Below are 22141 nucleotides of genomic sequence, written 5' to 3' on the forward strand. Positions count from 1 at the left end.
AATGAATAATAATTTGATCTGATACTTTCTTTTTTATTATTATTTACAAGGCTCTTTTGGTCGACTACTTGCTTTTACTTTATTTGGTTTTTCATGTAGCTTAAATTGGGATTAAGTTAAAACACCTGTGATTAAGCCTGTCGCAATAAGCGATTAATCAATTAATCGTACGATAAGTTAAAATGAGCTTGATAACTTCCAGTCATTTTTAAAGTATGTTTCTCTTTGAGAAGGCGAACTTGCATTGCTCTGCCATTATCATTATATTATCTTTATATTACATGCGACAATATTACATACGGCTTATCACAACAATTTAAGGGACAATTTATCGTCCAGCAATAGTTGCTATCGTTATTGTTGTTATTGTAAATCTAAAAAATACAATTACATTGGCATAATATGTGCAGCTCAGTGATATAAACTACACTTCTTTAAGTAAGCGCCGTCATTGAGAAACTTATGGCAAAGAACAACATTTGTGTTTGTGGTGCTGTGAATGCTGTCCTAAAAAAATATATATATTTTTTTAAAACATGATTTTTATTGTTTTCACAATAAAACTCAAAGTCCATGACACCCACCTCTAGCTGCGTGTGATTCAGTAAAACCTGATTTGTGATGAGTTTAGAGTGAGTCGAGTTATCTTTCCCCCCCCCCTCCAGCCTTACTTGTGCCTGTGCTCTCGGATAGCCCTGAACATTCACCACGCCTGAAAAGTCACCGCAAAGCCACCGCTGTTTAGGTTGTCATGTTTGAATTTCACGTGAAGCAGAGATTGAGGGAATAATATGTTGCTCTTAAGGCGGGAGAAATCTCCTCTGGAAACCCAGCACTTAAGCCTGGGACTGACTCAGTCGCTGCTGCGGTCAAAAGCTGTAACTGATTCAGACGTCGTCTTTCCTCTCACATTGCACCTAAAACCCACGGAGAGTTCCCCACAAGCTCGGGTGGATGTGCAACAGCAGGAACTGCTTTATTTTTACATTTCCTTTTATTTTTTAGTAGAGTTTTGATCAGAGGTTCGCATCCAGTCACCAAGGAACATGAATATAATCAATGTTGGGTCTCTACTGATAGATTTGGACCATTCCAGCTGCAGGATGGACTAAATAGACAACAGGCATCTTAAGTTAATTTGTAAAATAAGTAGCTGGGTGCACAAGTTTGAATTTATTATGCATTTTATGATGCATACAAGTGCCAATATAAATACCTGCACTTGCAATTTGATCTCTCTCCTTGGTTGGATAAAGCGTCTGCTTTCTGGCACAGACTCAGATTTCAGGCATAGTCCGTAACTTTTCAACAGATTCGGGTTCAGTTTTTTTACGGAGGACTTTCCAGCAGCTTGTTATCCCCTGACTCAACATTTTCTAAACCAGTTTAGATGTTTTGTTTGGATTCAGATTGAATCATCTGACCCACCCTGTGGCCCGGTTAGTGTTCAACAGACGAAAAAGTGGGATTCCGTTTTTGTTGGATCATTGTCGTGTAAATGCCCCCTAAGTAAGACGTTTTCTTCACAGTGGAGGCTCTTAATTCAAAATTAAACATAATCATCTGCAAAAAGGAAAATAAGAAAAAAAGGTGCACCCGTGTAGAAATTCAGAATTGCGACTGAGATTCAGTTAACTTTATGTGACGCAAAGATGGGTGGAGGGCTGGCACTCCAAATGTCTCTTCATTAAAGCCAAACAATGAAGCCTGAGGGCTCTAAAAGTTCAGTTTTCATCTAAAGTGGCAGATGTGGTTGTTTTAGTGGTTACAGTTTGCAGAGCTGCGAGTCCGTCCGTCTGACAGTCTGTTGTCACTTAAGGGACAGAAACACATTTTTTACTCATCAGCTGACAACTTACTGAGCACGCTGCAGAAAACGCACGCTTCAGGTTAAGCCGGGAGCAGCCGAGGACGAACTGATCACGGTAAATGTCAAATGTCGTCTTTGTTTTTCTCCGGTGCGCAACGTCAAGGATTTGGTTGGCCGTCGCTCCACTAGCAGCTCAGGTTTGTTTGCACTGCGTCACGACGGCCCGCCATGATGGATGGAAATTAAGCCCCTCATGCTGCCCCACTTCCTGCCTCACCTGCTAAGCTGTTCAAAGAAATAAAAAATAAAAATTATGCTGTTCTCCATCAGGCTCTCAACGGGGAGCAGAAAAAAAAAGAGAAATACACAATATGGATTGATGCTGTTGAATTGCACACAATTTTAAACTGAGGACTGCTGCTATTGCAAACATCTCCCACGCAATTTCCTGTCTCACCTGCTCATAGCAACACAAAATGAGTTGAGATTTCAGTCTGAAAGTCTATTAAACGAGCCGCTGACAACTATTTTAAGGTTTCAAAACATCTACCGTGTGTCTAAATTCTCAATTTCTCCAGTAACTGGTGCAGTTAATGTTCCTGGATGACTAAACTTGTCAGCAAACTTTTAAAGACAAAAAAAAAAAAGAAACAGACTGGAATCACACTTTAGGCTTATCTGAGGAGAGTTTCACTGACAATCTCTGTTTTCATTCCTTTCTCTGTGAGTGGTCAGGGTGGTCCTGGCCAGGATTCCCAGTCGGCTAGAGAGATTTTGATCGGAGCCGATGAATAACGGGGCGGCGCGGTTCTCAGTTGAGTCGAGGCTCCGCTTTACTGTTGGCTCAGCTTGAGATCTGCAAAAGATCAGAGCGATGAGTGGCAAGGCAATGAGCCGGCGGCCAGTAACGGCTCGACACACAACCTCTCCCCGCCCCCAGAAATTCGCAGGTTGTTTACTTGCGCGGCGTCGTGCGACTCGCGGCCAGGAGGGGGCGCCGTCTGAAATGGGAATCCGTCACACAAGATCGGGCGTTTCTGATAAATCAGCAGGCGGGAGGGGCAGACGCTCAGAGCGTTCCGCGAACACCAACATTTTATCAGCTTTTAAGGTGAACCAACACTTTTTTTTTTCTTTTTTTTTTTTTACACTATCTTCTGAAAAACAAAACTGAAAAAAGGTTTGTGGGTTTCAGGCAAGGCTTTACTATTTAAGGAGAGGTGTTTGGCAGGAGGCAGAGATGCTACCAGCAGATGTTTCACATTTTCTCTCCGGGTGCCCACACACTCTTCTCACCTGAACTCTAAGCACCTTCTGCTTCGCTTTCTGTCCTTTTCATCTCTCTTGCATGCCTCCCCTGCACCTTTTCAAGTTGGAGCCGCCATTTAAAGGTTTCTTATCTGGTGGCAACAACACCTAGCTCTTCTGATAGTATTTTAAGTGTAGCCTCTGGTTTCAAATGCCAATAAAGGTTGATTTTTTTTTTTAAAGAGTAAAGAATTAAACAAACCAGGACTGACTGACATTTAGATCATAATCACGTTCATAATCACAAGTGTACACTGCAGTGTACAATTTTTCACATTGTGTCGAGCTAAAGCCACAAACTTTAAGTTTTTAATGTGACATATCAATGCAAAGGTGTGCATGCTGGTGAAGAGGGAAAAACAAGATTCATGGTTTCATTTTTTTTTTTTTGACAAAAATGTTTTACTAAAATTGTAAAGGATTGTACGAAATTTAAATAAGTGCGCTTCAGTCCGACACCCTGAAATAAAATGCAAGACTAGAAAGCAATTGTCTCCAGAATTAACATATTTAGTGTATAGATTTTTCCATCTATTTCAAGTGACAGGAAAACGTGAATCAGAGAAGCCGCCGAGAACAAGAGAATGTATCTGCAAATCAAATGCTTGTCACAAACTCCACATGTCTGTCCTTGAGTGGCAAGAAAAAGAAAAACATGGTTGAAAGAAACCCAGATTAATAAAGTTAAATTCAGGTTAAATTCCATGTGGCAAACATCTGTAAAAAAGTTGGGGGGTTTTTTCCCCCCACAGCCTCGGCACAGATCCTTAATCTGATCTGGTTGCACTCGGGGTATTTTTGGGGAGAATATCGGACAAACAAAATTCTGAAATCCAAATGAGACATATCCCAAAAGATTTGCTAATTTTATCGCGGCAAAAGGTGATCCTGGAACGGACTGAGCCACAACTTTCTTGCGGAAAACAAACAAAAAATAAATTAATTAAAGCACCTCTATCATTTTCCTTCCACATCACAATTTTGCACTACTTTGAGTCGATCTGTCAATTAGATGAGACACGTTTGAGTTAAACATGACAACATCTGGAAGGTGTAAAGGGTGCTGTGGATGACAACAATCGCCCCGAGGTTTTCACAGAGTACCTGTGCTTTGCTATATTGTGTGTACAAGTAAATGTCGAAAGACTAAATCGACTGCAACTGCGAAACAAAGCAGCTTATGAACCGAATTCAACACACACACACAATTATTCTCTTAGGTAAAGCCACATTTCTGCATATTTTTAAACTCTGGCAAGTACAGAAAAAAATAATCCCTGTGTACTGTTCACACTATTTACACACTATTTACAGCTGCGTGCAATATTCAAATGAGTTTTTTTTTGTTTTTTTTTATAAACTGATGTTCAAAGGTCACACTCCTCTTCTGTAAATGCCAAGCTCACAACATGTGGAACATCAGGAAACGCAACTAAACTGCAAAAAGGAAAGTGACATTTCTGTCACAAGAGTCGGGCCAGGTGGTTATTATTTCACTCACTTCAATGCATGACTGGTGAAGAGGTCTGCTTTAAAAAAAAAAAAAATATATATATATATATATATATATATATAAAATAATCCTCCTTCATTAATGGATCTCGGATGGACAAACATTCAATCAATCAATCAAATTTTATTTGTATAGCACATTTCAGCAGCAAGGCATTTCAAAGTGCTTTACATAATTAAGATAAAAACAGCATGTGACATTAAAAAAAAGAAACATTGTGTAAGTGGTACATTTGTGGGTCAAACTGTTCCTCTAGTGATTCAAAAAAAAAATCATCTAACTTGAAAAAGAAAGTCAAAGACATTTAGTTCAATTTCAGACTTTTGAAATCGGGGTCGCTCTGAAAGCCTGCGTGCATTTTCAAAGGTCTCTGCAGCTGGAAGCGGCAATCCGGAGAATAAAATGCAGCTGTTGTCCATTGAGTTTAATGTGTGCTACTTAATTATTGGTTGTAAATTGTTTACTTCACTTGAATAAAACAAAGAGTTTCTCACACACAAAAGAAATAGTTCTCACCAATCAACCCCGATCTGCTGTTCGAAAAGGTCGACTCATGTGCTCGCAGATTTGCTCTCCGGCGGTCAGACGGTGATTCAGATTAAATTATAAATGTAAGCTCTGCATTTTTTATTTTTTTTTGCATATTTTTTTTTAGATAAATGAAAATGACACGACATAAACCCAGCACCAATCTACTGACTTTAGATCAAGATTTTTTTTCAGAGTGGCTGTTAGCATAAATTTAATCCAGCCATCATCAAAACCCATGGTGAGTCGTCTAGATTAGCCTGAGCCGCACACACACGGACGGCTGCAGCACTTTTCAAAAAACTATGACTGACTACACAAACAGTATCTGCTGCAATATTCAACCATGTTGTTGTGGAAAGACTTTAGATTTTTTTTTTTTGTAACAGGAAGCCAGTAGCCTATAGAGTGTTGAATAAAGAGACGCAGCCGAAACAATGAATGCATGCTTTTAGGCAACGGCGGCGCAAACGCAGCATCTGTCATGCTTGTTTCGTCCGTTGTTTACAACTTCCTGTCTCCGCCGGCGCAAAAACAAAAAGGTTAAAACGTGACATGCAGTTATGTAAAAATCACAAGTGAGGCGACGTGACCCATAAGACTGAGACCACTTGAAAAATATAGATATGTGGGGATGATGAGGACGTGGCATGAAAAACAAATCTGAAGTGTTAGGAAAAAGAAAAAGTATCAGACAAGAGTTACATATGGGGAAAATAAATTGGATTAGAAGGATTATTTTTTCCTACAGTGAGATTAAAGGTTGATTCTGATTTAGCTGAAACAGAGAAAGAAGTTGGGAGAGAATATAATGTAGCAAAGCTGCTCCGTTTGTCACAGAACCTGAAGAATGAGGAGCTGCTGGCTGCCTTCAGCAAACTTCAGAGTGTGGTGAGGGTCTCCTTATCATACAGGGACACACACACGCACACACACACACACACACACACACACACACACACTGGTGTTTGAATCACAAGCTCTGCAAATTGCTAATAAAAAGTCATTAAAGCTGACCACTTTAAACTGCCATCGCCAACATGGTGGGACGCAGATTGTGAACAAAGTAACAATAATCACAGAGGAACTCAGTGTTCAGAGTGAAAATAAATGAAAGATTCACAAGTTTGACATTAACTGAACGCAAATCAGCCAAGAAACGTCGAATTACACGACTGAACTGGTGAGGGGAGACGTCATCCTGTCACCCCAAAGCCGTGGGTTCGATTACAGCTGTCAATAGAGTCCCACAAACTCTATTCAATCCGGTAGATAGTTTGAATAATTCACTTTAAATCACACGCTTCTGCAGCAGTTTTTAAAGAGGAACTAACACATTTTATATTTACTTATTATGAAATTTAAAAGCTTAAATATGAATCAATAGAGGCGAGGGGTAAAACATGACAACAGATTTATCACGTCAGTCAAGGTGACCCATTTAGTTCCTCCGAGCCAAAGGCCTCCATCCAGTCGGTAAACATTATTATATGAGACGTCCAAATGAAAGAGCGTGCTGATGGATACACGGCTGAATGTGTGTGTTAGAAAAAAAACAAAGAGAGAGAGAGAGGTGAATAGGTGTGGGAGTGTTTACCTGCGTGAGACTGGATGAGGGTGGCAGCAGCTCTGGGTGGAGAGCCGTGTGTGCTCTAACCGGGACGGGATGAGTCAGAGCCGCAACAATATCTCATTTCCCTAAAGCTGGTCCTGCTTCGCAGCAGGAACCCTCCCCCGGTGGCCTAATGATCTCCAAGACGACACAAACATCAGGTTGAAATTTTTACAACCACTCAGTAACATTAAAAAAAAAAAAAAAAAAAGGTTGCGTTCATGCTTTTTATGAAATAAACCCGAACATTACCGAGGTAACGCGACCTCTGGGAAATGCCCTGGTTATTTTAGGACAATTCCTTTTTTTTCTTTTTTTTCCAGACAGACGTAAACAATGAGACAGAGATGTGTGTGTTTGGAATACAGCTATTGATCCAACAACACCTCACATGGAGGCCTTACATAACCCTCATAAAAATAAAAAATAAATCACGCATTGCTGACAGGAGCATTATTTCACTGCATTATTTAAACTTTAGCTCCAATAAACGAGAGAAGAAACATTTTGTGTCAAGCTTGAATTTGAATTACACTTTATATATCCCAGTGGTCAGCAACCTTTAAAATCACTTGAGCCATTTTTCCAGTGCTCTTGTTAAATAAAATCTATAAACAGCCATATTGATGACTGATGAGCATTGGGTGTTTTATTGTTTTTTACCATATGCGATTCTGCACATCTTTTACTACCCGACTCATTTCATTGTATATATAATTTTTGCAATTTAACCATCACGTAGAGATGTGCCTGCAGCACTTTCTCTTATTCTCGGCCAGGAGGATGGCAATAAATCCTCGTGAATTTATTTCCATGAGGACCATGGCGATAAACCTTCTCTCAATACCTTAAAAAAAAAAAAAGAAAGAAAGAAAAGTGAACCTTTGAAATGTTCTGAAAAAACAAGTATTAGTCAAAGGTTTCTAACCTGTCAGCACGCGCTCTGCGCAGCACTCGAGTGCTTTGCTCTCTTCTCCTCGCAATTCTCCACGCTTCTTATTTATAGTCGCTGGTAATAAGCCCCACTAATGGATCTCAGATGTCACAGCAGGAGTGGACGCGCCGATGCGTTCATCAGCAATTATATCCAGACACACCAACGGAGAAATTACGACCGAATGTGTTCAAGTTTCAGGAAAAACACCAAGCCATATGGAAACTTTTATAATATGTTTGACAAGGAAGGAAAAAGAAAAAAGAAAGAGGGTAAATAAATATGCACTGTACACAGAAGAAGCTCAACTATTTTCCAGTAAATTGTCGTTGCATTCCCAGGCCTCTTCTGTTCAAACAAGACTTTGTTGTGTTGATGCGCTCGGTGTTTCGGAGGATGTTTTCCTTTTTTTTTTTTTTTTTTTATTATGCAGACAATTTTACACATATTACGCGTAGGGTGTTTTTTTGTTTTCATGCATATACAAATAGAGTGTTTGTTCCGTTTGTGATTGTCTCTAAAAATAGAGCAGTTATCCAGTGTTGTTAGTTTCCTTCTTCCCTTCATAGAAGCTTCCTAAAACGCAAAACATTTTAAATTAAAAAGAATAACAGAGGATGATATAATGTCAAATTCCCAAATTATTCATGTGTCATGTTTTTTATATCACTGAGAAATGTTTTTCTCTTATTTAAATGTGAAGTTTAATTTGGATTTTTGCCCTGTAAAGACAAACTTGTAGTATTTTTGATCATTTCAAGTGTACTAATATTGTTGTGCACTTGAAATGAGACAAAACTAACTTACAAGTAAATTTTGAGGAAGATACAGAAGCTCGTTTTATGCCAATAATGGCTTAATATATGTATATATTTTTTTTAAAGTACTAGTTCCACTGGCAGATTACTTCAATTATAAAAAGACATTTTTCCCATGTTGTAGGTGAAATAATCTGCCAGTGGAACTAGCGCTTCTTCATTAATATTAGGAAATGATTGATCAGCTCCAATTTTTTGCTGAAAAGTTACTTGTAAAGTCAGTTTTGTCTCATTCCAAGTCGACTAAGTCGACAAAAACACCGGGTAAGATTTGGTGTTTTTGCAGCGTGTAGTCACCCTCAATTACTCCGATACATTCACATTTGTAGAGGGCAAGGATTAAACGCAACAAGCAAATATTGAGGAACACAAAAGAAAACAAAACAAAAAAACCCCACTGAATATCAAAGACAGAAGAAAAAAACACACACACGAATAAATCAATCTCTGGATCAGATTCTGACAATCTGCAGCTTTCCGAGAGTGTGACAGTGAAAACAGAACCATACAGAGAGACGACTTTGACAAAAACGCACAATTAACACAGAGCAACTCATAACCACAACAACAACACAGCTCTGGCTTTGATGCCCACGGCTTGCTTCGCGAGGGGAGCCGTCGTTTTCCCCTGATAAGAGAAATTATGTTTGCAATGAAAGTATCAGGCTTATTGTGCAGTTTCATTTGACGCAGCCACCAATTTCAGCAGGGGGAAGGCCAGAGGGATTTCTCTTTGAGGAACGAGAGAACGTGAGGAACGGCTGAGTGCAGGCAGAGCCGAGTTCATCCAGGAGAATACTGTGCAGCTCAATAAAGTGTTGCATGATTACATCACACAGGCTAATGACTAATTAATTCAGACTGTTTTCTTTTTCTTTTTAGGATTAAACTGCGTCTGATTGTTCCTTTGAGAGGTTATGACGCGTCGGCGCAAGCCTGCTTTATGTCGATAGTAAAACCGGCCGAGCTCATCAGCAGCGTACAGTTACAGTGACGTGCAAAGGCATGAAACGTAAACGGTGAAATACAAAACAGTCCAAAAGCAGGGGGAGGAACGTCTTATCTAACGCCAGGAATTGCAGAGTTTTTACATTTCCTTTTTTCGACAGAGTAGAGAGGAGAATTTCAAAATGAGATCCCCTTTTTAAAAGAAAAAAAAAATCTGCTAAATTATTCAATAGGTTCGATTTTTTTTTCCTCCCCCGTTTGTATTGAAACATTTGTAGTCTAGTTTGAACAAAATGCCACATGTAATGAAAAAAAAAAAAAAAAAAAAGTCAACTGCATCTTAATGGCTGGAAGCTTGGAAATAAATATATTTGATTATAATTCAGCAGATATTAATAAAAGCTTTAAAATATTCATTTAAGCTGTCAAAATCAAAATATCATTCAACTTGTATGAAGGTTTGAAAACAACAGGAGTTTGGAAAAGGCAAATACAATCAGACACTAAAAGGTGCAAAGAGAAACAACATAAAAGACGTCATAACTATGTTTGTTCAGCTAAAACGCTACGGATATGATTTAAGTGGCACAAATTTAAGAAACCCAAAGTACATGCACTTCTGTTTAAATATTGCTTATGCTCCATTATAAACAGGCCTGCATTTGTCTGAAAGAAATTTTAAATTACACATCAAATTTGTTTCTGTGTGTGAAAGCTCATATTACACAGTTGGAATGGAATATTTTTTTTTACATTATTAAATTAAAAGATTATGACAATGGCATTTCTATTCTTGACATCTGTTTTAACATCTTCATCCTGCCTTTATTGTGAAAAAAATAAACTACAATAAAAAAAATTTAAAAAAAGAAAGAGCCTGAGAACAAAGGATGATCGGGCAGAATTAAGCATTCTGAAAGAGATTTAATTATTTTGTTCATGTTTTGTTTAGTTTTTGTTTTGTTTTTTCCCACTACAATGTCTGGTGCTCAGATGAAGCAGAGTGGGAGACCTGAAGAGACCCCAGAGTGGGGGAACTGGGATTCTCTGAAGAGATCCCAGTGTGGGAGCAACAACATGAAAAACAACACACACACACACACACACACACACGCACACACACACACACACACACACACACAAATAAAAAGAAAAAAGAAAAAAAAACAGTGCGACACCTACACACTTTTTAGCTGCTCCAATTCAACCTTTAGCATTTCTAATATCCAGTTTATGCTGAGTTAAAACGAGACAAAGCAGTGGGGTGAATATCAACGTCCTGGAGACCGCAAGTGACTCAGAAGCATAAACACACACACACACACACACACACACACACACGCATGCAGTCACAAGAAGCAAAAGAAGAAGAAGAAAAGATGTGAAACTTTATATATTCTAAGTTCAAAGAAAATGAAATTCGAAGACTGCAGTAGATTGCACAGATGAACGCTTGTTTAGGCTTGTTTACGTCTGTTTTGGGATTTTCCTGCCCCAATTCTTACTGTCAGCGGCATGACTCAGGTAAACCAGATCGATTTCTTCCAGGCTTTTGCTTCCATCCGATTACTGTTTACATTTTAGCGCTTAAATAGAAGAGGATAACACAATAATCTAAGAACAAAAGCACGTGGGATTAAATCTTTTGAAATGCATTTCATTTTTAATTCACAGCTTTTCTTCTTCATCATCTCAAGTAATATTACACAAATAAACAAAATAAGGAAATGTCTTCAATTTAGTCAAATCATTCACTTTTGCAACAGGATAAATGTAAATGTAAGTGTATTGAATTTGTAGGGAATTCCTGCTTGTGTGAAACTGAATTCCCCTGCGTGTGCAGGTGTGTGTGTATGCGTGTGTGTGAGAGGGAGTGAGTGTGTGAAGATGAGAGAAGGAAAAACAACCCCAAAATGTCAAATGTCTGCCTTCTCATCGCACAGGAAGCTTATCAAGCTGTGACATTTTGATTATCTGCTCTTGTTGTTTATGTTGTTTACTCGGTGCCTACACAGGATACAGACCAACGGCGTCGTGGATGTTCGCGGCTCCTTCTGTCCCACAATTATCATTTGATCTGTTATTAAAATCACCACATGTTTTGTCATTAAAAAAAGTAACAACAACAACAAAAAAACAAACAAAGCGAGCAACAAAAAAAAAATGCGGCTGCGGGTAAATTTAGAGCTCATCTGGATCCGTATGAAAGTGAGTCGAATTTCAAAATGCATTTTTTTTGTTTTGTTTTTTGTTTTTAAGTAACCTGAAGGCGATGTTTTTTTTTTTGTTTTTTTTTTTTGTTTTTTTTTTTGGTTTTACAATTCTCGTTTGAAGACGTCCTTCCTCTGAGAACGAAACAACACAAAAAGCAGCGCAACTTTAGGATAAGAAGAGCGCACTTTGGTTGTGTTGATGTCCTAGAAAAGAATAAACGCAAAGGAATCGAGCCGATATTCGACGCGATAATTAATAAGACATTTAATAAGATTTCTCTTCACGGCAGCGACGTGCAGGCAGGTGGCGTCCGTCTCTGGTGCGTTCACGGACAGCCTCTCCTTCCCGACGGGATTGGAGTTTGAAAGGCCGTCGGATCTCCGCAGAATTTTGCGTCCGATTTCCTGCCTGGATAACATAAATACTGCACTCATTTCTCCACTTAATGTGCAGGAATTATAAAAGAAGGGCTTCGTTTTTTCTTCGTGTGTTCTTTTTTTTTTCTCACTTATCCGAGTCGTTTTTCTGCATTTTAGTGACGCAGAGACTTTCACAAAGCAATTTGGGGGAAGGAGGTGAAATTAGGTTCGAGGAGAAATCTCATTTGAGAAAACGGAATTTTTTTTTTTGCTTGTTTGAAAATATCCAGACCTACAGAATTACAATCCTTCTGGTGAAATATATCTCCATGTGTGAATACTATAAAAACATAATTTTAAAATAGATTCTCACTCAAGCCAAGAGAGTTAAATAAATAAATAAAAAGCATACGAAAACTATTCGTATGGACATGTACAATTCTTCTTATACACTTTTTTTATTTTTAGAGCAAATATTTGTTATATAATGGTTATTTTTGTGGTTTATATAGTCTCTTTAACCCACTTTGCATTCGTTTCGAAATTCCTGCTCCGATTAGGGAAAAATATTCCCGATTTTACATTTATAAAACAAACTATTATTTACAGAACACAAGGCGTGCGTTATTAGTAATTATATTAAATATTTCAATTTATAAAAGCCAAAAAAACAACATCTACGGGTATGAAATACTTATTTTTTTCTCTCCCTGTTGACTAAAACCCGTTGATTAAAGGTTGCAAAAAACTGCAAGTACTCATAATGAAAATAATCAAAGAATTAACACTTAGAAATATAGAAAATACGACCAAGTATTTTAATAAATAGTAGCATGCATCAGCTGCGTGAATTTACACAACTACATGGAAGTTTTTAGTAAGCTTACATCGATTTGGAGCGAATGTGCCCCATTTTCCCGACAATAACAATCATTTAAAATCAACCTAATCCAATTGCCAAACTAATTTTAGTGATTCGGATCAATACATAAATAGACAAGTGGTTAAATTTTACAATTGATGTACGGTTTGGATCGGAACTAGAAAAGAAAAGCGTTCAAGAAAGAGACGGTGCAGTTTGGTGGGGGAGCATATTGTGGTATTAGGTGGGAAAGAGTCGCCCTCTAGTGGTGGGAAATATTTTCACCGCATTATTTCTGGCTCATCTACCTGGTTTATTCTTTCTATTAGTCAGCTCCTCTTTGAGTTTCTCAGTCTTTGTGAAGCATTTTGATTAACAAAGAGCTACCATGCCAAAGTGTTACTGTAAGTCACCCCAACGTGTTATCAATTACTTCAGCGGCCCCCCCACTGAGAGAGCTGCTCCCTCCACCACAGGTCAGCGCTCCTGATGACACATGATGACTGCCATGGAGTGGAAACAGTCAGACTGTGCCAGTGTTTCCTGGAAAGCCCGAAGACTTCTGCGCGATCAAAGTAACAAAAACAGAGGAAGGCTTTCTTTTCTGTTAAAGCAACAATAGCATCACAACACGAACATGAACTCTTTGCTCCGGCAACAGATGGTAAAGAAGCCCACATTCAACAAATTGGACTATTTTCTACACGATTTGCTGCTGGAGGAGAACATGCAAAATGCCCTTCGTTAAGACTTGATTTTTTTTAAGAGACCTGCGATGGTACAGATTTTTCCAGCTAAATCCAAATGAAATATGACATCAGGGGCACCGCGAAAACATTTTGGGCCGGATGCGGCCCGTGGATTATCCGGGCGGGTTTGGTGCACCAACTCTAAATCCTGTTTTATTTAAGTTTCTCTAATTTTCAAATATATACCCTATAAAACCCATAAAATCTTGATATTTATGGGATTTTCTTTAAAAAAAAAAAAAACCTACTGACCTGTAAAGTTATGTTTTCAATTATCCATTTACCAAAAATTACGATATAACGTCCAACATTTACACCTAACAAAAATCAGTGCTTTTGATTTTCTATTTAAAAACATTTAAATTGTGACACAAGAGGACAAAGAGAAAAAAAGGATGTCTTAAAATAAATACATCAACTAATTAATACTCATCCAAGCTGTACATTTTTATGAAAATATGAATGCTTAAGTGGAAAATCTACTGATGTTAGTGAATGCACTCCTTAGGTTTGTAAATGCAAACCTAACCTGTCAACATTTGTTATGAAATTATTTTTTTTGTATGTCTCTGAATGACTTGATCATGTAGGAATAAATACAAAAAATTATAGTTTCTCTCAACATAATTACCCCAATCCATCCAGTTTCCTGCTGCAACTATACCCTTAAGCGACCAAGTCCTAACTTTTATAACCTGCAATTAATGCATCATTTTTACTGCATAAACACAAGCGGGAGGGAGGACCGGATTCAGCGGTTCCCATGACAATAATTCCCAGAATGAAGTCCAGAGTTTCCCAAAACCCTCCCCTCTCCACGGCTTTGTTCTGCAGATCGGGGACATCTGAGGAAGGAGCCGGCAGCATGTCATGGAGAACGCACAGCAGGTGGCAAGACATAGAGCCGAAACCGTGTGGTTAGAACGAGGAGAGCAGAGGAGGATTTCAGAAAGCTCTAAAGTTTTTATTTCTTGTGCCTCGTACCAAGAAACGTGTAAGATATTTACAAAAGAGATTTACAGGAAACAGAGAAACAAAACTGAGACTTTTTTTTTTTGCAGAGCTGTAGGGTTTTTGCTCCATGACCTTCAAGAAAGCGATTTCCCCCACCATCTTTCCAACAAAATCCTTTCTAATGGCTTTGTCGGTATGTTGTGCATTGCTAGCTATTCACTGTGGCCTGTCTTTTATTTAGATGAAATAACTACTCAAAGTTAGCTCACGCAGAACTGCTTGTCTTGGCAATAAATGACCTAAAACGCCTGAAACAAAAAAGAAAAAAACTGCACCCAAGTGTTTTGGAGAGCTTTTGAGACAATTTTATCTGATCCCGATTGCATCTGTGAGGATATAATAAGTACGGTGCTGCATATATTTACTAACATCCTCAGTAGATATGTGTAAAAAATACCTTAAAATTTATTAATCTTCTATCATATTAGCAGAAGACTTAAAAATTTATTACGAATTCATTCTTTAATTTAGGCACACTTATTCAATGGGGGTAAAATAAATTCTACAAAATTGCTGTTGCCATGATCGCCTAACAATCCCTTTAAAGTAAATATACAGCCAACATTTTAACAGGAGGATTATCCACATTACATGGCCAAATCAACAGTAGCTGATAATCTTAGTCCCAGATCTAAATCCTATAGAAAATCTGAGCTGAGGAGAAGATGGCATCAAGAGAGGAAGTCAGAAACTGGATGATCCTCCAAAACAGTCAAAGATCCCAAACTTTGCCCGCTCCAGCCTTGTGAAATGGTACTGAAGACAAAATGCTGTCCTAACTGTAAAAATATTTTGTAGCACGAAGCACTGATAGAAATTACAGAGTATTTTTATGCAAATTCAACTAAAGATAAACACATTTTGAAGCTTTTTAAACATCATCAGGCGTTCCTTCAAATTCACCTGTGGCTTAATGTCAATCAAAACTAAACAGCTGCTTAGCAATGCCCTCAAACCAGAAAGTACTTTTACTTATTATAAATGCCGTAACAAATGTGGACAAACCACTAATCTAAGAATCTGAACTAAAAACATTCAGAATATAATGTGTTACAATGTAGACAGATTAGTTATCTATAAAGAAAATGAATGAAGATGGATTACAGCTGCTAGAAGCTGCATGCTGGGTAAATGAAGAAAACGAATGAAGCGCTGAGGCCACTAGAGGCTGACAGCCCTCCCTGTGACCGTTTCTGCTTTTTACACAAGAGCCACATTTCTTAGGCTAAATGTAGCAGCAAGGCGATCAAAAGGCTCGGCCCAGCAATTTTATCCTCGCCGTAAGCATATTTCACAAAGCAGCTTGAACCCTGCAACCTCTACATATCACAAACAGAGTCAGGAAATTAGCTGTGCAGCAGCAGGACATTAGTCATTTCATAAGAGAGTGAGCTAAAAGGGTTCGATAAACAAGAACGCCTCAGTCAGAAAATGAGACAGCGACCCGAAGAATATGAGCTTCTGAAAACACGTTCGTCATTTGAGCCTCCTGTTATAAGCCGGAGCAACACAGGCAGAGCGATGTCTCCAGGCGCTCTTTGTCATTTACTGTATCTGGCAGCGCAACCGGGGATGAGTAAAGGTGCAACAGAGCACACACGCCCACGGACACCCACACGCCGCTGACCTACTACTGTTTTCACCTTGACAACTTCTGACATTTGCCGATTTCAAACCTGACTCATGGGAACGCACGCGCTACAATCCAGAAGTGATCTGAATGGCTTACAGTCATCTGAGGAAATGACTCTCCTCTCGCCGTCAGGCTCGCATCACACAGGCACATGTGTTGATACTGAGCTGAGATCCAATATTATGAGAAAATAGGTGTAATAGTATTGGTAAATGTTACATATATATGTAGTATATATCTATATATACATATATATTGATGAATAAATTTCACCAAAGTCCATGTAAGTGTGACAGCCCGACCCCGTGTCTAGTTGACATTACCGACTCATGAATTTCTAAAATGAAAAGGCTTTTTAAGGACACTGTCATGGTTTCGTGTTCTTACGAAGCAAAACCAGCTTGATTCAAACCAGTACTAAAACTTACACATACCGACACTGGGAGATACACACATTTACAACATGCACATATTGTTGTGGCCGGAGCTGAAGAGGAGGACGGGTCACACTTAGATATGGTTTAATCCTCAGTGTCTGCTAGTCTGAAGTCCAGTTTGCCCAGTTTGACCAATTTATCGCCATGTATAAATAAGATAAAGCTCTGTCAGATGCAAAAAAAAAAAAAAAGTGTTCAGCGCAGACCCACTTTTGTGCATCCACTTTGCATTTTTAATGAAATAGAAGTATAAACTTTAAAGCAAATACTCCCTATTTACTGCTTTCTGACATTTCAGCAAATGCATTCAGATCAGTATCTCAGTCTCTCACAGACTGTTTTGGGCAATTAGAGAAATTCAAAGTGTTGCAACACTGATGTGTCATTTACGCATATATGCCACTGCAACAAAATTCTGTGTGCAGCACATTTGTCGAAGCAAAGACCCAATTCCACACTTTGCTACACCATGCAGACTTTTTGTCTGCGCCGATGAAAACTTGCTCGTATTCCGTTAAATTACCGTCACTCATTTGCAAGACTGGCTGACTCAGCTTAAAGAAGGCACTCAAATGTTTCTTTGTGGTGTTTGAAATTGAAAACATTTGAAAATGTTGTGTGTTAAGCTAATATCAAAAATAATTACTCAGTTTCACTTCCAGTCTTGGAGTATGTGACGTTATTCAGCTAAATAAAATCAAAGCGAGTTTGAGTTGTGTAGCTTCAAGAACATGGATGTCCAATGCCCTGCAACTGTTTTAGATGTGTGTGTCTGAACAGATGAGTCAAATGTTCATCGACATGTCATCAAATTATACAGTTAGGGAGCCATTATTTCATTCATTCAGGTGTGTTGAGCCAGGAAAAGAACTAAAACACACAGGATAGAGGCCCCTAAAGGGACTGAACTTGGACATCAGCATTACAGACTCTTTCTGGTGCTGTGAAGGTTTTTATTCATACCTCAAAAACAGCATCATGTGCAACTATTCTTGCAGAGTAAGCGTAATTATTCCCTTAAATGTGGACATAGATGTCATCATTGACTGCTTCTGTTCAACTGAGCCTTTTTAAGCTTTTTCTCTCATTTTTTGGAGTTCAATGTGGTCACGGTAAAAACTTCAACAACAAGAAACAGCTTTGGGATACTGCTTTAACACAAACACAGCACACAGGCTGTTGGACGAGGAGATGATTAACTTTAACCAGGCACCGTTAGTTTACAGTTTACAGACGGCCAAACTGAACTACAAGAACCTGATTATGCTGAACATCTTCCACTGGATAAAATAGGAAATTACAAGATGATGTTCCCAACAATATTAATGTCAGTAGGGAATAAATTACTAAAGATAGCAGTAGGATTTTACCTGAATATCAACCAGAACAAGTTAGTGTCATAAGTTTAAAACTCACACTTGGATGCAAAATCACTAAAGCTAAGAAGCATTGTGTGAATCTACTTGCAATTCTATTTTATTTAACGTTGTTATTATTAACTTTTGACATTTTAATCAAAAAATGTTATGAGGGGAACAAAAACCTGATTAATTACATGCAGTGTTAAGTTCATGTATCAAGTTCAAGTTTTGTTTACTGTACTCATATTTTGGTTCTTAGAGGTTTTATTATATATTAATAGGTTGTTGTCTTTGTTTCTTCCAAATATGTTTTATGCAGGGTTAAACTAAGGACCAAAATATTTTACAGAGGTTAGTGTTTTTATTTCACTCTTTGGTAGGGATTTGAACAGTAGACAAAAACTAATCAATCGTCCAAACAGCCATTAATTTTCTCATTGGATCTCAAAGAAAAAACAGAAATTAGAATCTTTTTTTTTTTTTTTTAATCTGATTGGTGCCTGTTTTGGCACAATTTGCTTCATGTCAAAAATACTAATCCTGTGCATCAAATCAAACAGTAAAGTGTTAAATTAAACCATGATGGGATTGCTGCATGGTTACTGCAGGACTGTGAGAGGAAAATAACCCAAACTGGGCGATTCTGAACCCAGCACATGTTAGGGTGCAAATCCCTGCCTCAATTAAAAAAAAAACAAAGTTTTACAGTCCAACCAAGAGATTGCCTAGATGTTGTGTCAATAATTAGACACCTTAGGATATTTAGGTTTTATCAATGGCTAAAGTTGATGTCATCACTACATAACATTTAATTTATCAATCAATATGCAACAACAATAAAGCTGATATGACAACATCAACTTCCAGTCCTATTCGATTACGATTTTGTAGTAAAACAATCACTTTTAGTGTCTCCACAATGAAGGGTGACAGATGAACCAAGTAACTTTTTTTTATTTCTTGTATTGCATGGGGGTGGGAGAGCATTTCTCTGCCCGGCAACAGAGAGAGCTGAGTCATCTCTGTCACAGCCCTCCCACGCCTCGCCACGCTGCACTACTCTCGGTATCTCTCGGTGTGGAGATGCACAGCCATGGACTTGATACCAAAACTAGCATCATCACTTCATCCAGGCCCACAGATGACAAAAACATGCAGTTACCGTAAAGGTTGGCGGGAGGAGGGGGGCCTTGGTGGAACAAGGCTGGCATGGGTGGGTGTGGGTGTGTTTTGTAGCTGTAATGTGTGTAGGTGTGTGCGCGTGTGTAGGTGTGTGTTAGCCTTTCAAAGATAATTTACAGAAACTAAAAATGATCAGTTTCTGCAAATGGATGACAGTCATCCATTACGAAGGGAGTGTCTGAAGGAGTAAAGAGAAAGAGATTAGAGATGGGGTTTTTCTTTGTGTTCTTCTGACCAATCTGTAGGCTGAAATACGCTGATTTGAGACAAATGTGATATAAAATGCCTTCAAAATAAGACTTCATTGATGCGCTGTTGTCATATTACATTTCTAGAAAGGCATTTACAACTAGAAAGGAAATATTCAATAATAACAAAAATCAAAGCTACATACACCTAATTTTAAATATTAGGGGTATTTAGGCCGGTTTGCTTGCAGCATCTATGGTGCACCCATTACCCCCATTTTTAACCCTCCCTTACACTGTGCAAAAAATTTGCTGCTCGTCTATTGCAAACTTTCTGGCATATTGACATCTGTGCAGTTTGTTTAGCTTACTCAGCAATATGTTCTGTAAAGTGTTAGCTGGCGGTTTTGGTTACTTCACTGTGATCTAGGTTTCGATATTTATAACCCAGGTCAAAACTTGAATAAATGAATTCCTATATGTTTGTAACTACAGCTGTGTTACTTAAAAGATTTCCATCCTGATTTTTTTTTTTTTTTTAAGAAAAGGTTCCATACACAGATAAGAAACTGAAAGGTTAAATAAATGTTTCTCTGTCAAAAGAAACCAAACTGTTTTCCTTTTTTCAGCTTGTGCTCTTTCCAGAAGAAAGGCTATAAATCTCTCAGAGTACTAATGAAACCATTGTGGTTAAAGGCTCTCAAATTAATTTAAAAGAAGGACAATAAAATAAATCTAATTTACCTGCATAATGCTTCTACAGACACTATCACTAAAAAAACTGAACTTATAATGTGCTTAAGACTAGACAAAACAGAATAAATATCATAAAATTAATATTAATGTTAACATCTTGGACTTTCTTTGTGAAATAATTATTAAATCAAATGCATGTTGTCCAAACGTTTTCCACAATATAACACCTGAGAAGGCACTGAATTGCCAGCAATTTACTAACAAAACTGACCAATTGCCAATACATATACAAAGGATTCTATTACAAAAGTAGTATTCGTGAACAAATGTTCTGTAACGATGCAGTTACTTTTTAATTATCATCTTATCTAAAACTAGTGACCTGACCAGTAGTACCCTGCCTGTCACTCAATGACCACAGGAGACGGACACCAGCACCTCATGACTCAGCAAGGAAAAACAGGTAGAGACTGACGGGATTTAATAAAAATCTAATTTTACACAATAATGTTGATATACAGTGTAAACTGAGGTGTCTGCATATGTCTACTCATAAACTCTGAATCAACAACATGTAGCCTGAGTACATTATTTAAGGTAGCTAGCCAAGTAGTTTCTGATATTAGCTAAGCAAGCTAATGTTGCAGGAGGCAGCAATTTGAGAGCACAGCAATTTTCTGACTAATGTTCTGGACTCAAAATGAACATGGTTGGGAGAAAAAAAAAACTTTAACATCTTTACCATAGTTCAGATTTAAAGTACTCTGACTGTTATTGTTTTAGTTGTATTCAGCCAGCTCCCTCTTGTACTTTAGAACAGAAAGATGGTGAACAAACATTGATCTAACTTTCGAGGAAAGGCTGAACCATTTTTGAATACATCAACCAGGGACCCCCAAATGGCTGGAACATACTTTACCAACTTAAAGTACATAAATTGCTAAGTTAACAGGTCAGCATATTATTGTCACTTTTTGGATTAGAGAGTTAAATTGTATACCAGAGTCAAATGTTGGAGTGAACATTTGAGATAGCATTAGCATTACCCTTAAATGCTTCAACTAGCTAACAGGAACAAGACGTGCTGTACACGGTACAGGTACAAGCAAAGGTACAGTACAGTACAGCTAAGGTAGCTAACACCAACATTGCGCCAAGCTTAAGAAGGCATGTAATTTCACAATAGTACTTTAGCTTACCAAGAATAAAATAAAAAGAACACCAGGTAGGAGAAATCCTTACAGGTCTTAGCAATTTTTAGTTTTGTCAGTTATGCTCGTTAAGAGGTTTGTATGATTACATAAACCGTACAGCAGTTAAAGCTAATAGACGCTCGAGATAAGCTCCAATAGGGCTGCAAGAGGGTCTGGTCAGATATGGTGATTTTGAAAAAACAAAGACATACTGTTCTTGACATACGTTCATTTTTTTTTTTTTTCCATCAGACAGAATCACTAACGCAAATTCAGATTTGATGGTGCTGTAATTTCCAGGAGCTAATGGACCAAGATTTTCATATTGACCCATCACTGTGTGCCTGACACATTCTTACAAAACTACATGAGAGCAAAGAATCTAAAGTCAACTCCAGGCAACTAGTTCACCATCTAAACCTGGAGCTTGTGTTTTTTTATTATTATGCTACAGCTTGCGGATAAGATGCGCGTCAATACAGACTGTGAAACTCTCACCAACACCACTAAAAGATTCATTTCTGTACATAAATCGCTCCCGAGTTGTACTTCTTTGATCATGTTTTTTTTTTTGCGAGGACAGCTGCTGCCATATCGCCAAGAGATCTAACACAAACGCTTTCACTTTAGCCCTTCGAGGTGCGGACAGCGCATCACCATATGATTGAGCGACTAAATTTAGAGTAGCCGGTCACAGGACAAGTGGAAAACGTAGCCAGTGTTCGCCACAGCCAGCCCTGCCACCAACACACTAAAAACAGTTCCTGTCCCCATCTGTGATT

The 22141-nt window shown here is 38.2% G+C and overlaps 1 long non-coding RNA gene across 3 annotated transcripts in view; it reads right to left on the reverse strand.

Moving 5' to 3' along the window:
* Window positions 1-22141, reverse strand: part of LOC103476440 (uncharacterized) — an 88219-nt gene that overhangs the window by 39701 nt on the left and 26377 nt on the right. The gene's annotated exons all lie outside the window — the stretch shown is intronic.

This window comes from Poecilia reticulata, chromosome 15 (genome assembly GCF_904066995.2).
Source record: "Poecilia reticulata chromosome 15, P_reticulata-male-v2, whole genome shotgun sequence".
NCBI lineage: Eukaryota > Metazoa > Chordata > Actinopteri > Cyprinodontiformes > Poeciliidae > Poecilia > Poecilia reticulata.